This window comes from Crocodylus porosus, unplaced genomic scaffold, assembly GCF_001723895.1.
Source record: "Crocodylus porosus isolate Cpor-Errol unplaced genomic scaffold, CroPor_comp1, whole genome shotgun sequence".
NCBI lineage: Eukaryota > Metazoa > Chordata > Crocodylia > Crocodylidae > Crocodylus > Crocodylus porosus.
The window spans coordinates 19241556-19253887 of NW_017728907.1; the positions used below are offsets into that span (position 1 = coordinate 19241556).

General features: G+C 40.3%; 1 protein-coding gene across 5 annotated transcripts in view; it reads left to right on the top strand.

Moving 5' to 3' along the window:
- The window catches only part of RALGPS2 (Ral GEF with PH domain and SH3 binding motif 2), a 233884-nt gene that overhangs the window by 205369 nt on the left and 16183 nt on the right, over positions 1-12332 (top strand). The gene's annotated exons all lie outside the window — the stretch shown is intronic.

The following is a 12332-nucleotide window of genomic DNA, read 5'->3' on the forward strand; positions in this document are numbered from 1 at the left end:
AATTTTGAGGTGGGTGCAGCCTCCCTTCCTCCCAGCACCACCACCACCACTCACCCTGAGTGCAGCACTGCAGCCTGCCCAGCACAGATCTGGGGGCATATGCACCCTGCACCCTCCTGGCTGAGCAGCAGGAGCCACTTCCTTCTCCCCGCACCCCCTGGATGAGCCATGCCTCCATCCTGCCCCACCCTGGCTGGGCAGCACCTACTCCAGCTCCACTCCCTCCCTCACTGTGGGGTCTGTTGATCTGTTCCCCATCCCCCTTCCATCCCCAGTCCCCTTTTACCACAGCAGACTTATCAGCTGCACACAGCTGTATTGGAAATCGGATCAGTATCAGCTGATATGCCTCCTTAAAAATCAGCTGCCAGTATCGGCCCCAAGATCTCTATCTGTGTACCCCTTATACAAATATTTAAAAACCTGAGCCTGAATTGATTGAATCTTTGCAGGTTAGTCTAACCTGGCTGGGCTGAACCAGTTTGCAAGTGCACAGGCATTTCCCTCTGGACTGAGAAAATGGAGACACATGCCTAATTAATTATAAACAAGCAAGCACTGGCATGAAAGGGCTGAGAAATGTGTATATATTTTAATTGGATAACAAACTAGGAAGTGTGTAAACTTCACCCTTTCAACTCTTTCTGCCTAATTCAGTGGATCTCAAACTATGGTCCATAGACTACCAATAGTTGCAGAATGCTTTTTGGTGGTACAGTAAAAGCTATGTTATCCAGCATCCCCTGGGAATGGAGGATGCCGGTTAATCAAATATTCCGGTTAATCAAATGTGCACTGTCTGGTTCGCTCCCCAGCATCAGTGTGCCGAGGGGCAGGGGGGGCAGCCCTGCGCAGGCTGCTTTGCCTGGGCTGTGGGCCAAAGAAGTGGCAAGAACTCTGTTCACTGCAGCGGCGAAACCCAGAAGTGGTACTTCTGTTTTCGCTTTTGCCACATCCCTTGGATGCCGGTTAATAGAGTTTTCTGGCTAATAAAGTGCCAGTTTTTGCTGTACTTAGAGAGCTGGCTTGTAATGTGTTGCTGGCTTTCTTGTTTCCACATTAAAATCATATTGAAAGAAGCTAAAAAATACATTAAAAACTTTACTATTACTATATGCCCACAAAAGTAATTGCTGTAGATGCCCCATGGGTGTTATGTTATAAGCAGTGGAAAAGGGAGGTTATCTATGCAGTCATGAATGGGAAGTAGTTGTGTCCAAAATAATCTCTGCTAAGAAACTGAAAAGATCTGAGAACTGCTGACCTCTACTATGCATGGTCTTACTATAACCATTACTTCTTGGCAGTAATGCTATTCAGTATATCAGATATTTGCAAGGCCTGTGACTTTTGTCAAACCCCAAACTTTTGTTAGATTATTTGCTTTGGATAAAATTGTGTAGGCTTTACAGTGATAGTTGTGTGCTAAAATCCAATACAGGAAACGGTCTTGTTTTTTTGTCGTACAAAGTGTTCTTTTCCTGTTTTAGCATTTTTTGTATATTAAGGACAAAGGCTTGGATCTTATGGCTTTTATTAATAATATTCTGGATCTCTGAATGTTTTGCTTTACTTCCTGAATAAAGATTCTGCTAAATATTGTCTTAGTTTATATAGCAAATTGGGTATTTTCCAACCTCATTTAGAAGAGTTCATTGGGAAACAAAACAATCTAGTATTGAAGTAGCTTAATGACTAGTATTTTGCTAAAAAGTTCTGTATGACTTCATTATGTTTCCTCCTTGTTTAAGATGACTTTCTATTTACTTAGCTAAGTAAAGTGGTCCTTTTTGATCTGCCCATTGTTACTGCTTCATCTGAAAGTTGGACAGAATTACCTCTAATATTAATGGAAAAATACTGATAGAATCAGTTTTGTCAAGAATAGAAGCAATAGAAAAGAACGGATGCACATGATAGAAATATAAATGATTAAAGTAAGTTAAAAGAGAAAATCCTGAAAGAATTTGTGCTGGCATTCTATCATCAAGAGTTGATTGTGCATCTTTCTGAAAGTATTGAAAAATAGAAAAACATCCTTTCTCCTAATGTTGTTCTTTGGGCTCCTGTTGTTGACTTGATTCCTGTTTGGTTTTATTCCAAAAAATGTATTTTTCCAGGAAGAGAATAATTGTACTATAAATCTTGCCTGCTGTTCTCTCCTTTCAGAGCATCAAATAATAACTCAGCAAAGGGACATAATACTCTACTAACATGGATGAAAGGAGATTTTACTATACATATGACTATTACCCAGCAGGTATTTTTAAAACCAAGCAAAAGTGTTAAAATCTTAATATGTGAAAGAAGAGAACTTGAGGGAGTTCCACAGGTAGTGATTATGTTCTGCTTGTAAATTAAAGATTTAACTTCTGTTTTAGGTGGCTCATTTATTAGCACAGTTACTTCAGTTTAGTGTTTTTTAATCCAACATGCCTCATTGGTCTGCATGTTTTTTAAGAAACAACAACAACAACAACAAACCAAAAAAACAAAGTTACTTAAAAACAAAATTATCATGGTAAACACGGGTAACAAATACAAGAAGATTCATGAATATCACACCAAATGGGAGCAATTTTTATCTAGCACTAAAAAATTCTTTTCTGTAGTCTTGAAAAATGCATCTTCTGCAGGCTTCTGTTCAGAGTATTATCTGAAAATCACTTTCCTAGTCAGCAGCCTTAGTCATGCCCCCCTTGTCTTCACATCCCTTCACCCCTCATCTCTAACAATAAATTACAGATAAATTCTTCCTGGCATCAGATGTAGCAATTAGTCTGATCCTGAGCAGAGTTGCCAAGACTTGCTAACCAGGAATTTCCAGGTATTAGTACCAGCAGAAGCATTGGTACACCTCAGTCAACTCTCAGCCTGGCTTTCTGGCCCCATGCAGTAATCAGCAAAGCCCAGAAGCATGGGGAATACCCATAGTATAGCACAGGGATAACTACTCCTATTTCATCACTGAGCCATGCTTAGCAGCCTCTTCTTGAAAAACTCCAATGATGGAAATACCACAACTTCCCTAGTCAGCTATTCCATTGCCTTACTGTTAAACAGTGAAAGTTTTTTCTGGTATCCAGTCTAAACCTATTTTGATGCGACTTCAAGTTGTTGGTCTGCATTCTCATTTTTGCAGCAACAGAGGAGAAGTGTCATCTTTGTGGCAGTCCTTCAGATACTTGAAGACTTTTGACATGTCTCTGCCTGTTAATTACTTTTTCTGAAAGATGAACATGCCTATTTCCTTCAGTCTCTCCTCACATGGCTTGCTTACCATGCCCTTTATCATCCTATCACCTGCCTCTAGACCCTCTGTAGCTTCTCCATTTACTTTTTAAAATGTTGTACAGACAATACTTCAGATTAGGCCTAACCAGTGCCAAATAGAAGCGCTGTCACCTCTCAGGCTTTACGCCTAATGCATCTCTTGATGCAGACCAAAATAACATTTGCCTGTTGTGTGGCTGCATCACACAATGAGTCTGCTGTCTAGACTCGTATTGAGTATAAATATAAGCTGCTTGCCTCTGTTTCAAGGCCTTTCACAACCTGTCCCTTCCATCTGTCATTCATTGTCAGGAGGTCAGTTCCACATTGTATCACCCACTGGTTAAGACTTCAAACAAGCACTTTTGTGTTTTCTTTCAAGATGCCCCTTCAGCTAGGGACAGACATTCAAAAAACCTGCACCTGAATTGATTAAATCTTTGCAGGTTAGTCTAACCTGGCTAAGCTAAACCAGTTTGTAACCATACAGACATCCCCCTCAGCCATTTTCAAACTGGTTTATGTGCAGTGAACATCTGTTCTGTTACAGGTTTAAGCCAGTTTCTGATCACTTAAACCAGTTTGTGTGTAATGTCTGTCCTTCAAGGAATTGCCGATAACCATTTACACAGGTATCTCAACTTTCTCCTTCAGATCCCCCCCCTAAATTTCTCCTTTGCCATGATGTCTAGAAAAAATTAAAAGCTAAGTTCAAGTTGGAATGAAACCACAATCTAGCAAGAAGACAGTTTATTTTCTCATCGTTTCTATGCACCACTTTGAGCTGTCTGTGTCCATCTTGTTGTTCAGTTTCTGCAGGCCTGGTCTATGATTTCAGTTCTTAGATATTTTGGTAATATAAATAGTATACCCTTATTAGTTGCTTTTATTAAGGATATATAACTGGATTTTGGCTTTTAATAAGGTAAATAGTACATTTTAAATACTCATAATAATACTTCTCCAGAGCTAGGTAAATAATTCCCAGACCACAATCTGTAAGCTGGAGTTAAGCCTGTGTGATAGAATGTACACTGATCTGGGACAGTCATTTTGAACTGTTGAGCTTTATTATTGCAATGCTTTCTTGATGGTACAGCTTTGCCTTACCCACACTGCTTGGTTAGTGTGAAATGGCATGAACTAGCCCTTAGCATGCACCTTGGATTCTGTGACAGTGCACTGTGACAGAGCTGGTCTCAGCTCATACTTTCCTGAGTTACAATACAGGAAAAAAGTTTAAATAATTGAAGCTGAACTGGCAATGGTATTACAGTGGTGTGGTTTCAGCTGTGTCTAGAAAATAGCTGGTGAATGAATAAATAGAGTCTCTATGGCACAGTGTAGCTGGTATATGTGATAACATTTACGTAATTTCTCATCCAGTCAGTGAGTTCATAAGAAATTTATCTTGCAAAAGACTAACAGTTCAAATGCCTTGTAGAGCTCTTATAGCATATGAATAATTTGTTTATATTTTAAGTTTAATCATCGTTATCAAATAATGAATCCTAGTATTTGCCAGGAAGATAAAACCCACTGGCAGGGGGAGAACCATGACACACATTAGGAGAGCTAAGGAAGGGCAGAAGATAACACGGCTACAAGAACCAAAAGGGAGCCCTTTCTAATAATATGAAGAGAGCACTAGAATTGAGATGGTAATTTAGTTTTTGACTAAGGGGGGGAACATGTACTTTTTTACTAGAGAAGGTTTTTTTAACCATGCATAAGTAAATGATGTGAACAGTTTTAATACTTAAGCACTTTCCATATTCAAAAATACTCAACAGTACTGTACGGAATAGCAAAGGTTGGAAGTCTAACCCTCCAGGAAACTTCAAGGCAGTTCCATTTCTTGTGGGAAGACCAGCAGTAACTATACTAAACTTTGGTTGAAGTGTTGTTGCAGGTTTGTTTGGGTGGTGGTGGTGTTTTGGATTCGGGGCGGGGGGAAGGGTTGTTTGTTCTTGATTTGGGGTTGTTGTGGGGGTTTTTTTGTTTTTTGGATGGTTATAGTTATCAGTTACATCCCAGTAGCTTCCTCTCTTTTTTTTACTTTCTAGTCATTTGTTTGCCATTCCAGGTCCTACCTTACAAGCTATTTAGCAGCACTAAGCCCACTTACCGGTGTTAGAGCAGGGGCTGCTAACCTTTTCAGGAGCAGCAGAGCTAGGTCCAAAGGCAAGCTGCTGATTTTGACGTGACTGCTACCTCCCTTTCCCCCCTCCCCAGGCCCAAATGCCACTGGCGTTCCATGCCCCTCTCCCTCTTCCCCCTGCATCTTCAGGTAGTGCCAAATCGCTGCTGACAGCCTAGCTTTGTTGGTCATATCTAGGCTAGATTGGCCATAGGTTGCCAACCTCTGTATTAGTGTTAGGTGGTCATTGCTTCCAGGCTGGGAGAGCTCTTGAAATGAGATGATACTTTATTTAATGTTCCATCATGCTAGGTAGCACATTGGGACTTATAGAGCACTACTCTGCTGTCCAAATAAGCTTCTTAATCAGAACACAATTGATGAGGCAGGCTCCTGATAGGACATATGGTCTGTATTCCATATCATTGATTGTATTCCTCTTCGAAGAGAAACTTGACAGATAAGATGTATCTCATCAGTTTATTCATGTGAATTCTATTCTCTGTTGTCTCAGCCCCTGAAATGATCTCATCAGCCAGACTATACCAGAGGAATTGTATAGATTAATCTGAAAAGTTGTCAAAAGAGGCATCAAAAGGCTAATGCAGGGTCCAACATAACGTATCTTTCATGCTGTAGTGATATAGAAGGAACAGTGTTAAGAGAGAGAACACTGCAAATACCAGATGAAGTGGTGAAGACGAGTCTCAAGCTTTTAAAATGGAAGTTCTTTTTGGTTCAAAACTCCATTCAAGATTCTTAATCCCCAGGGGCCAAGTACATGCAGTCAAAAAGTCTGAGGCTGAATAGATTCAATCTTCACAAGTTAGTCTAAGTTGTAGATTGAACCAATAAGCAAGTGAACAGACATTCACTTTTGATTCTGGAAATTCAGCCACATGCCCTCAGTGACCCAGTTCAGAAGCTGGGGGGCTCTGGAGCACTCTTCCCTGCTCATCTGGACCGGACAGCTTGAGCCAGGGCTAGCCTGCCCACCCGCAAGGGTGTCGCAGGGGTGATGCTTGGGGACTCCAAGCATCCAAGCTTGGGGACTTGAATCTGGAGAAGTTTCAGTAAACTAATTTGTCACCTAAATCAGTCAAGTCTGATGCTATACCCATCCAGGTTTATCTTTAACCAGCTTTGGCTATTTTGAAAGCAGTTTATGTGCATTGAACTGTTATGTTACAGATTTGAACTGGCTTCTGAACACTTATACCAGTTCGTGTAATTTCTGTCCCTAGCCCAAGATAAACATCTGTAGATAACTGTTGTTGAGCTTAGGTTAGTGGAGCATAGCCCAGAGATGGGCAGGGAGAGGTTGTCACAGGATGCACAAGGAATATTAAAATCAGTGAAGCACTTTCTCCTTTGAGGCTGGCAAACCAGACTTCATTTGCAAATGCTCCATACATCAATGGTGAGCAAACTAGCATAGTGGACTATGTAAACAGAGAAAACAAAGCCACAGGGCAAACAAGTTGTTACAAAAGAATACAATTGCTATGTGTTTCTGTACTTCTGTATAGCATTGCTTTTACATTGCTATAGTTACATTTATAGGCAATACTGCATTTTCAGTTCTTAAACTTACTTCACTGTAACTTTTTTAGGACATTTTTCAGATGAGTATTTTCATGGTGCCAGTGAAGTGTAAATCTTAAAAAGTTTGGAAGGAAGCAGGAACAGATATTTTGTTACAAATAATATATAAGAAATAAAAAAAATTCTCTCTGAAAATTTCTGTTCTTGGAAAAGAACTGCCTGCGATTCTTCCTGAAGTAGTGTGTGCCCTTTTCTGTGGCAGTATGAAGGCATTTTTATAGGGAAGGGTAACTTGAAAGAAATCTGCATAACCATGTATTCCAAAACTGGATGCTAGTACAATGCTTTTTCAGAAGAGAACAGCAAATGTATTAATCCCTAAAGGGAAAAAACTTAAGCATTGGCAAGGAATAATTTAAAAGATGTATTTGATAAGTTTCACCCACTCTCAGGGAAGTGAGTCTGGTTTGTTTAATGAATCCTTTCTAGGAACAAAAATTAATACGACAGACATTTTACTTTATATTGCACATCCATTGGTAGGTTATATCTAGAAATGAAAACAGCAAAAGTAAATCTCGTGTGAGGGAAATAATACACAGTGAGTTTACAAAAGATAACTCCTGGGTTAAAAAGGGAAGGATATACGTTTTCTCACATACAGCACGTCCCTCCCAAACCAGCCCCCCAAAATTGGGGTGCGTCTTAAGGATTTTATCCCAATCTACTAATCAGGCTCTCTGCCGCACTACAGTCTATCTGGTTCCTGTTTCTCTGCATTTGATCTGGACATCTTCCTTCTACCATTTTAGGCAGAGAAACTTTTCTTCACTAGGCAATCAGTACACCTGGAGAAGTGGCATGCCAGTGCAGCTGCCAAGATGGCTCAGGAAATTGGAAGGGTGGAGTCCTGGAATAACCCTCACAGCCATAGCTATGAGCTGAGGACTGTAGCTTGTGCCTGAAGCAGTAAGTGGGCTGCTGGTAGTATCTTGAGGAGGCTAATGATGTGGAAACAGTGCTTAATGTGGAAAAACTTGTATGAAGAAGCACTTAAATGATCTAGCAGTCTTGATACTCTTTTTCACAAGGATCTATGTTAGAGGTGGACAAAATGGCGGATCTGCCTGGCAGCCAGACTCCATTTCCCAGTAACCCCTGCCCATGTGGTTGGGACCAGTTTCCATGGAGACCCCAGCAGCAGCCATACTGTGATGGCTTGAGGCCAGGGTTTCTGTGGAGACCGACCCCAGCAACACTGGCAGGGTGTGGAGCAGCTCTGGGGCTGGGATCTTGCAGTGGTGACAGCGAGGTCCAGAGCCAGCACAAGGGCGTGCAGGCAGTGGATCACAGCTCTGCCCTGACTCCTTGCAGCAGTGACTGTGGTTTGGAGCTGGGACAAGTGACAGCTTGGTCCCTTTTCTGTTTTTTTTTTGTTTTCCCCATTTCCACCTATCTACTTCTCACTGGCATCCTGTCACATTTTACCTTCTTTAATTCTTTGGAGTCTCAGAACAGCAGAGACTCCCTATGCCTGACAAAGGGTGATTGCGCCCAAAAGCTTACAAAGAACTTTTTTCTAACTGCTCAGTTGGTCTAATAAAAGATATCACATCTACCCAAAGAATTTTGCCTGCCTTTAAAAAGGTTAGGGTTTTTTTTCTACATATAATAGTGGTCAGAATCAACTTGTTAACAAAGAGAAGTTTATAGTTTGGGGGGATTTGTTTGTTTTTTAAAACGACTGTTCCTATTTAGGAGTAGGAAAGTAAATTCTGGACACTAAGTATAACTAGTGTGGCTTTCCAAGAATTGCCTTTGCTCATTCTAAATCGATGACATTTCATTTTTGCCTTGTATAACTTAAAACTCAGATTTCCAGTCCAATTTTCGTACATAGGAGACAGATTGCAATTGTGATGCTGTCAGAAATGTATGTCCAACACCTTGTGATTCTTTAATGAGATGTAGCAACTTTAAAAATTACTTGCTTCTTTCCCTGCTTATTTTATGATTGTGTGTACATACGTTTAAAAACAAAACCGCAATAATGTTATGAAGCTGGAGTTTGTCTTTGTGTGGTTTTGGGTTTTTTTGGACTGATAACTAATTATCTATACACAGGGGAACAGCTCCTGCAGGAGAGAATGAGATAAAGAAACACCCATGCACATTCAAATTTCTCTAAAAGTATCCCCAAAACCAAAAAAAATACACTACTAAACAAGCAACACTTCCCCCTCCCCCCCCCAGTGTTCTGGACAAAGAGGCAAGAATTGGTGTTGAATCGGTAGCACCTGTCCTGAAATCTCACAGACTTTAGCTAATTATCTCATGGTTATTTAGGAATATAAAAACAGGAGTTTCAGCTTTTTCAAGCTTTTAGTGCTAACTCCAAAAATGTGATTTCAGTCATGGTTTGTAGCTATTATGGTTCCCTCAGAGACCTGTGCATCTAGGCCAGTGGTGCTCAAACTTTTGGCCCCATGGGCCAGATGAATGGCACAAAGCAGACTGTGCCTCCCAATCAGGCAATGCCATACTCTCCATCCTATGAGGCTTCCTACAGGTCTGGAAACTTGGCAGTAGGGGAGCAGCAGTTGGTTGCCACTGCTTCACTTCCAGATTTTTGGACTGTAGGGAGCCCCGCAGGCCAGATGACTTGGCTTCGCAGGCCAAAGATTGAGCACCCCTGATCTACACTAATAATAGCTAGCTTTGGCCGCAGAGGATATATATAAAAAATAAATAAATAAATAAAAGTCTGAGAATGTTTAAAACTCTCAAAGATTTGTAACTTAATTATTTATTCTAGATGTGGCAGAAACAAAATATTTAATATGTTGTGTAGCATAAAAGGTGTATTTTGGAATGTTAAATACTTATTCCAATCAATTCATTAATACTTGTTTTTTAAAAAGTATAATGGAGCAAGTCACTATCTTTGCAGCAGATTTTGAATAGTTGGTATAAAGAAGGAATTAGACAACAAAGAGAAAACAAATATTTAATTGTTGGTCATTAAAGAAGTACCGCTCATTCTGTGTACTACATGAGGGCAAAGGTCTGTGGAAGAAGTAATACATGATCGTACACCTAAGGACTATCCTACACATTCACACAGTGAGACTATTAAATTGCACATATTTTGGCATTTGTTAACATGTAAATGATTGCTGCTTTTTTGAAAAATGATCTATTGAAAGGTCAATGCCAATGAATGTTCTGTTTGTGTGATGTGTAATATACCCATATGCCCATTTGTATGTGTACTGAATATACAAGTGGGCCTGGTAGTACTACCTAATAATTGAAAGCTTCAAGCACCCGTAAAAGATCCTATTTGAAGTTGCATGTAGCTTAGTCAGACTTTAATTGTTCCAGCTGAAATGTTTAATGCAAACTATTTAACTTGAGCTGTGTTTTTTGGAAAATGCAAGCTAGAACAGGTCAGTCATTTATGAATGTGGCTAGAGAAAATGTCTTACAGCATTATAAAAAGATAGTGACTCTCCCTTTGAGAAAGCAGAACCACCCTGACAGCTCATGCCTTGGAACAGGCTTTGTGTCAGGAGTGTGTGTGTGTTGCTTTCCCTGTAAAAATATGCTAATTCTTTGCCAAGTTAGAAACCTGTGAAAAATCGCAGTTCACACATGCTTAATAGTGCTTTGCTAAAGCTTAACACCTAGAACGAAGATGACATCCTTATTGAGCATGCTCAGGCTTTTCACAGCTCCTAGTGTGGACCAGATTCTGCCAGCCTAGTCCTACAGGGACAAAGTTGGACATTTACCTATAATCATTGTGCACAGTTGCTTTCAGCAAGTGGGGAGTTGGGAAATTAAACAAGGAGGCTACCTCTCCTTTACTGTCTTTCTGCTAGTAGCCTGGTGAAATGGTAGAGCGATGTCTAATTCAAATGCAGAGGAACAGGAACCAGAGAGACTGTAGTGTGGCAGAGAGCTTGACAAGTAGATTGGGATAAAATGCCTGGAATTTGAGACTGGTTTTAGAGGTTAGCAGATGCGGAGACTGGCAAGGCAGTAACGCTGTCTGAGAGAAGGAAGGGTAGTGGAGGAGAAGCAGCCAGTGCAGCAATGGAAAACTAAGTTTGGATGAGGAGCAAATGGGTGAGGGATTGGGCAAGAAGAGGTGAGAGGAAAGCAAGCATGAGTATAAGGAACTGGGAGGTGTGGGGGAAACTGGGATTCGCTGGTTAAAAAGACTGGGACCAAGTGCTATGGCAGGCAATATCACTTGGATCAGAGGAGAAGCCTTGAAGAGAGACGGATGTGTAGACTTGCAGGGATGGAATGCAAGAGGGAGAGAGCAGGAAGTGGGCATCTTGGAGAAAAGAGTGGACAAGATGTTGGACATACATTTCTGACTGATTCACAATTGCACTCTGTCCCCTATATAGGCATGTGGGGCTGATGGATGGGCAAAAAGACTGGGAGTAGCAGGGGAGTTTGGGAATGGAAGCAGGGAGACTGGAGAGGTGACCCAAAGAAGAATGTATTACGTATTAAAGTTTGTTTACGTTCATCTCAACAACACAGTTGGTTCCATAAAAGATGTCACCCACAAAAATCCTTGCTTCACATGCTTTGTGGCCCATCACAGCTATACCAACACTTTTTGCTCTAATGTGGTCCACAAGTGGTAATACCTGCGTCTGCTATTTGTTGTTCTTTAAGTCAAATGACTGAACCTAAAGATTCCAACCCTATCAATGAACCAATTGGGTATCAGTATGATACCACCTGATATACTTTTTCAGTTTGCTTTGAAAAAATCCTGAGAAATTACACGTGTACATTATGTAAAATAAACATTATTACAGTTACCAAGGTACCTTAATGATAAAAAGCCAGAATTCAAGTTGCTTGTGCAACCTTAATTTGGCTTCCTTTTGCATATGCTTTATTATTAACTTTATACAATGATGTATTTTTTTTTCTGCATGATTTCTGACTCATTTCAGGATACAGGTTGGACCGTGCTTTGAGGATGAATCAGGGTTGTATAGTGAAAGTATCTGTTGTTTGGAACCCTGATTAATCTATTGGAGAAACTGGAAAATGTGTAGTGAATGAGGCAAGAGACTACAGAAAGGGAAAAGCAGATATATGATGCACTGGAAAATTGAATTATTCCCTTGCCTTTGTCATAGAGTTTCTATTTGAACCTGGATAAGTTATTTAAGCATAGATTTTGCAGGTCATTGCTAATTATCTATTTCTCATTTTTTTTCATGTCCTACTCAAGACCGTGAGTCAGTGGGAACTATGATTTGTATATAGTAAGAGCCTTATCAAGTACTATATATTCTAGAAAAGCAGGTCATAATTGTTTCAAACTGAAGACCCAAAA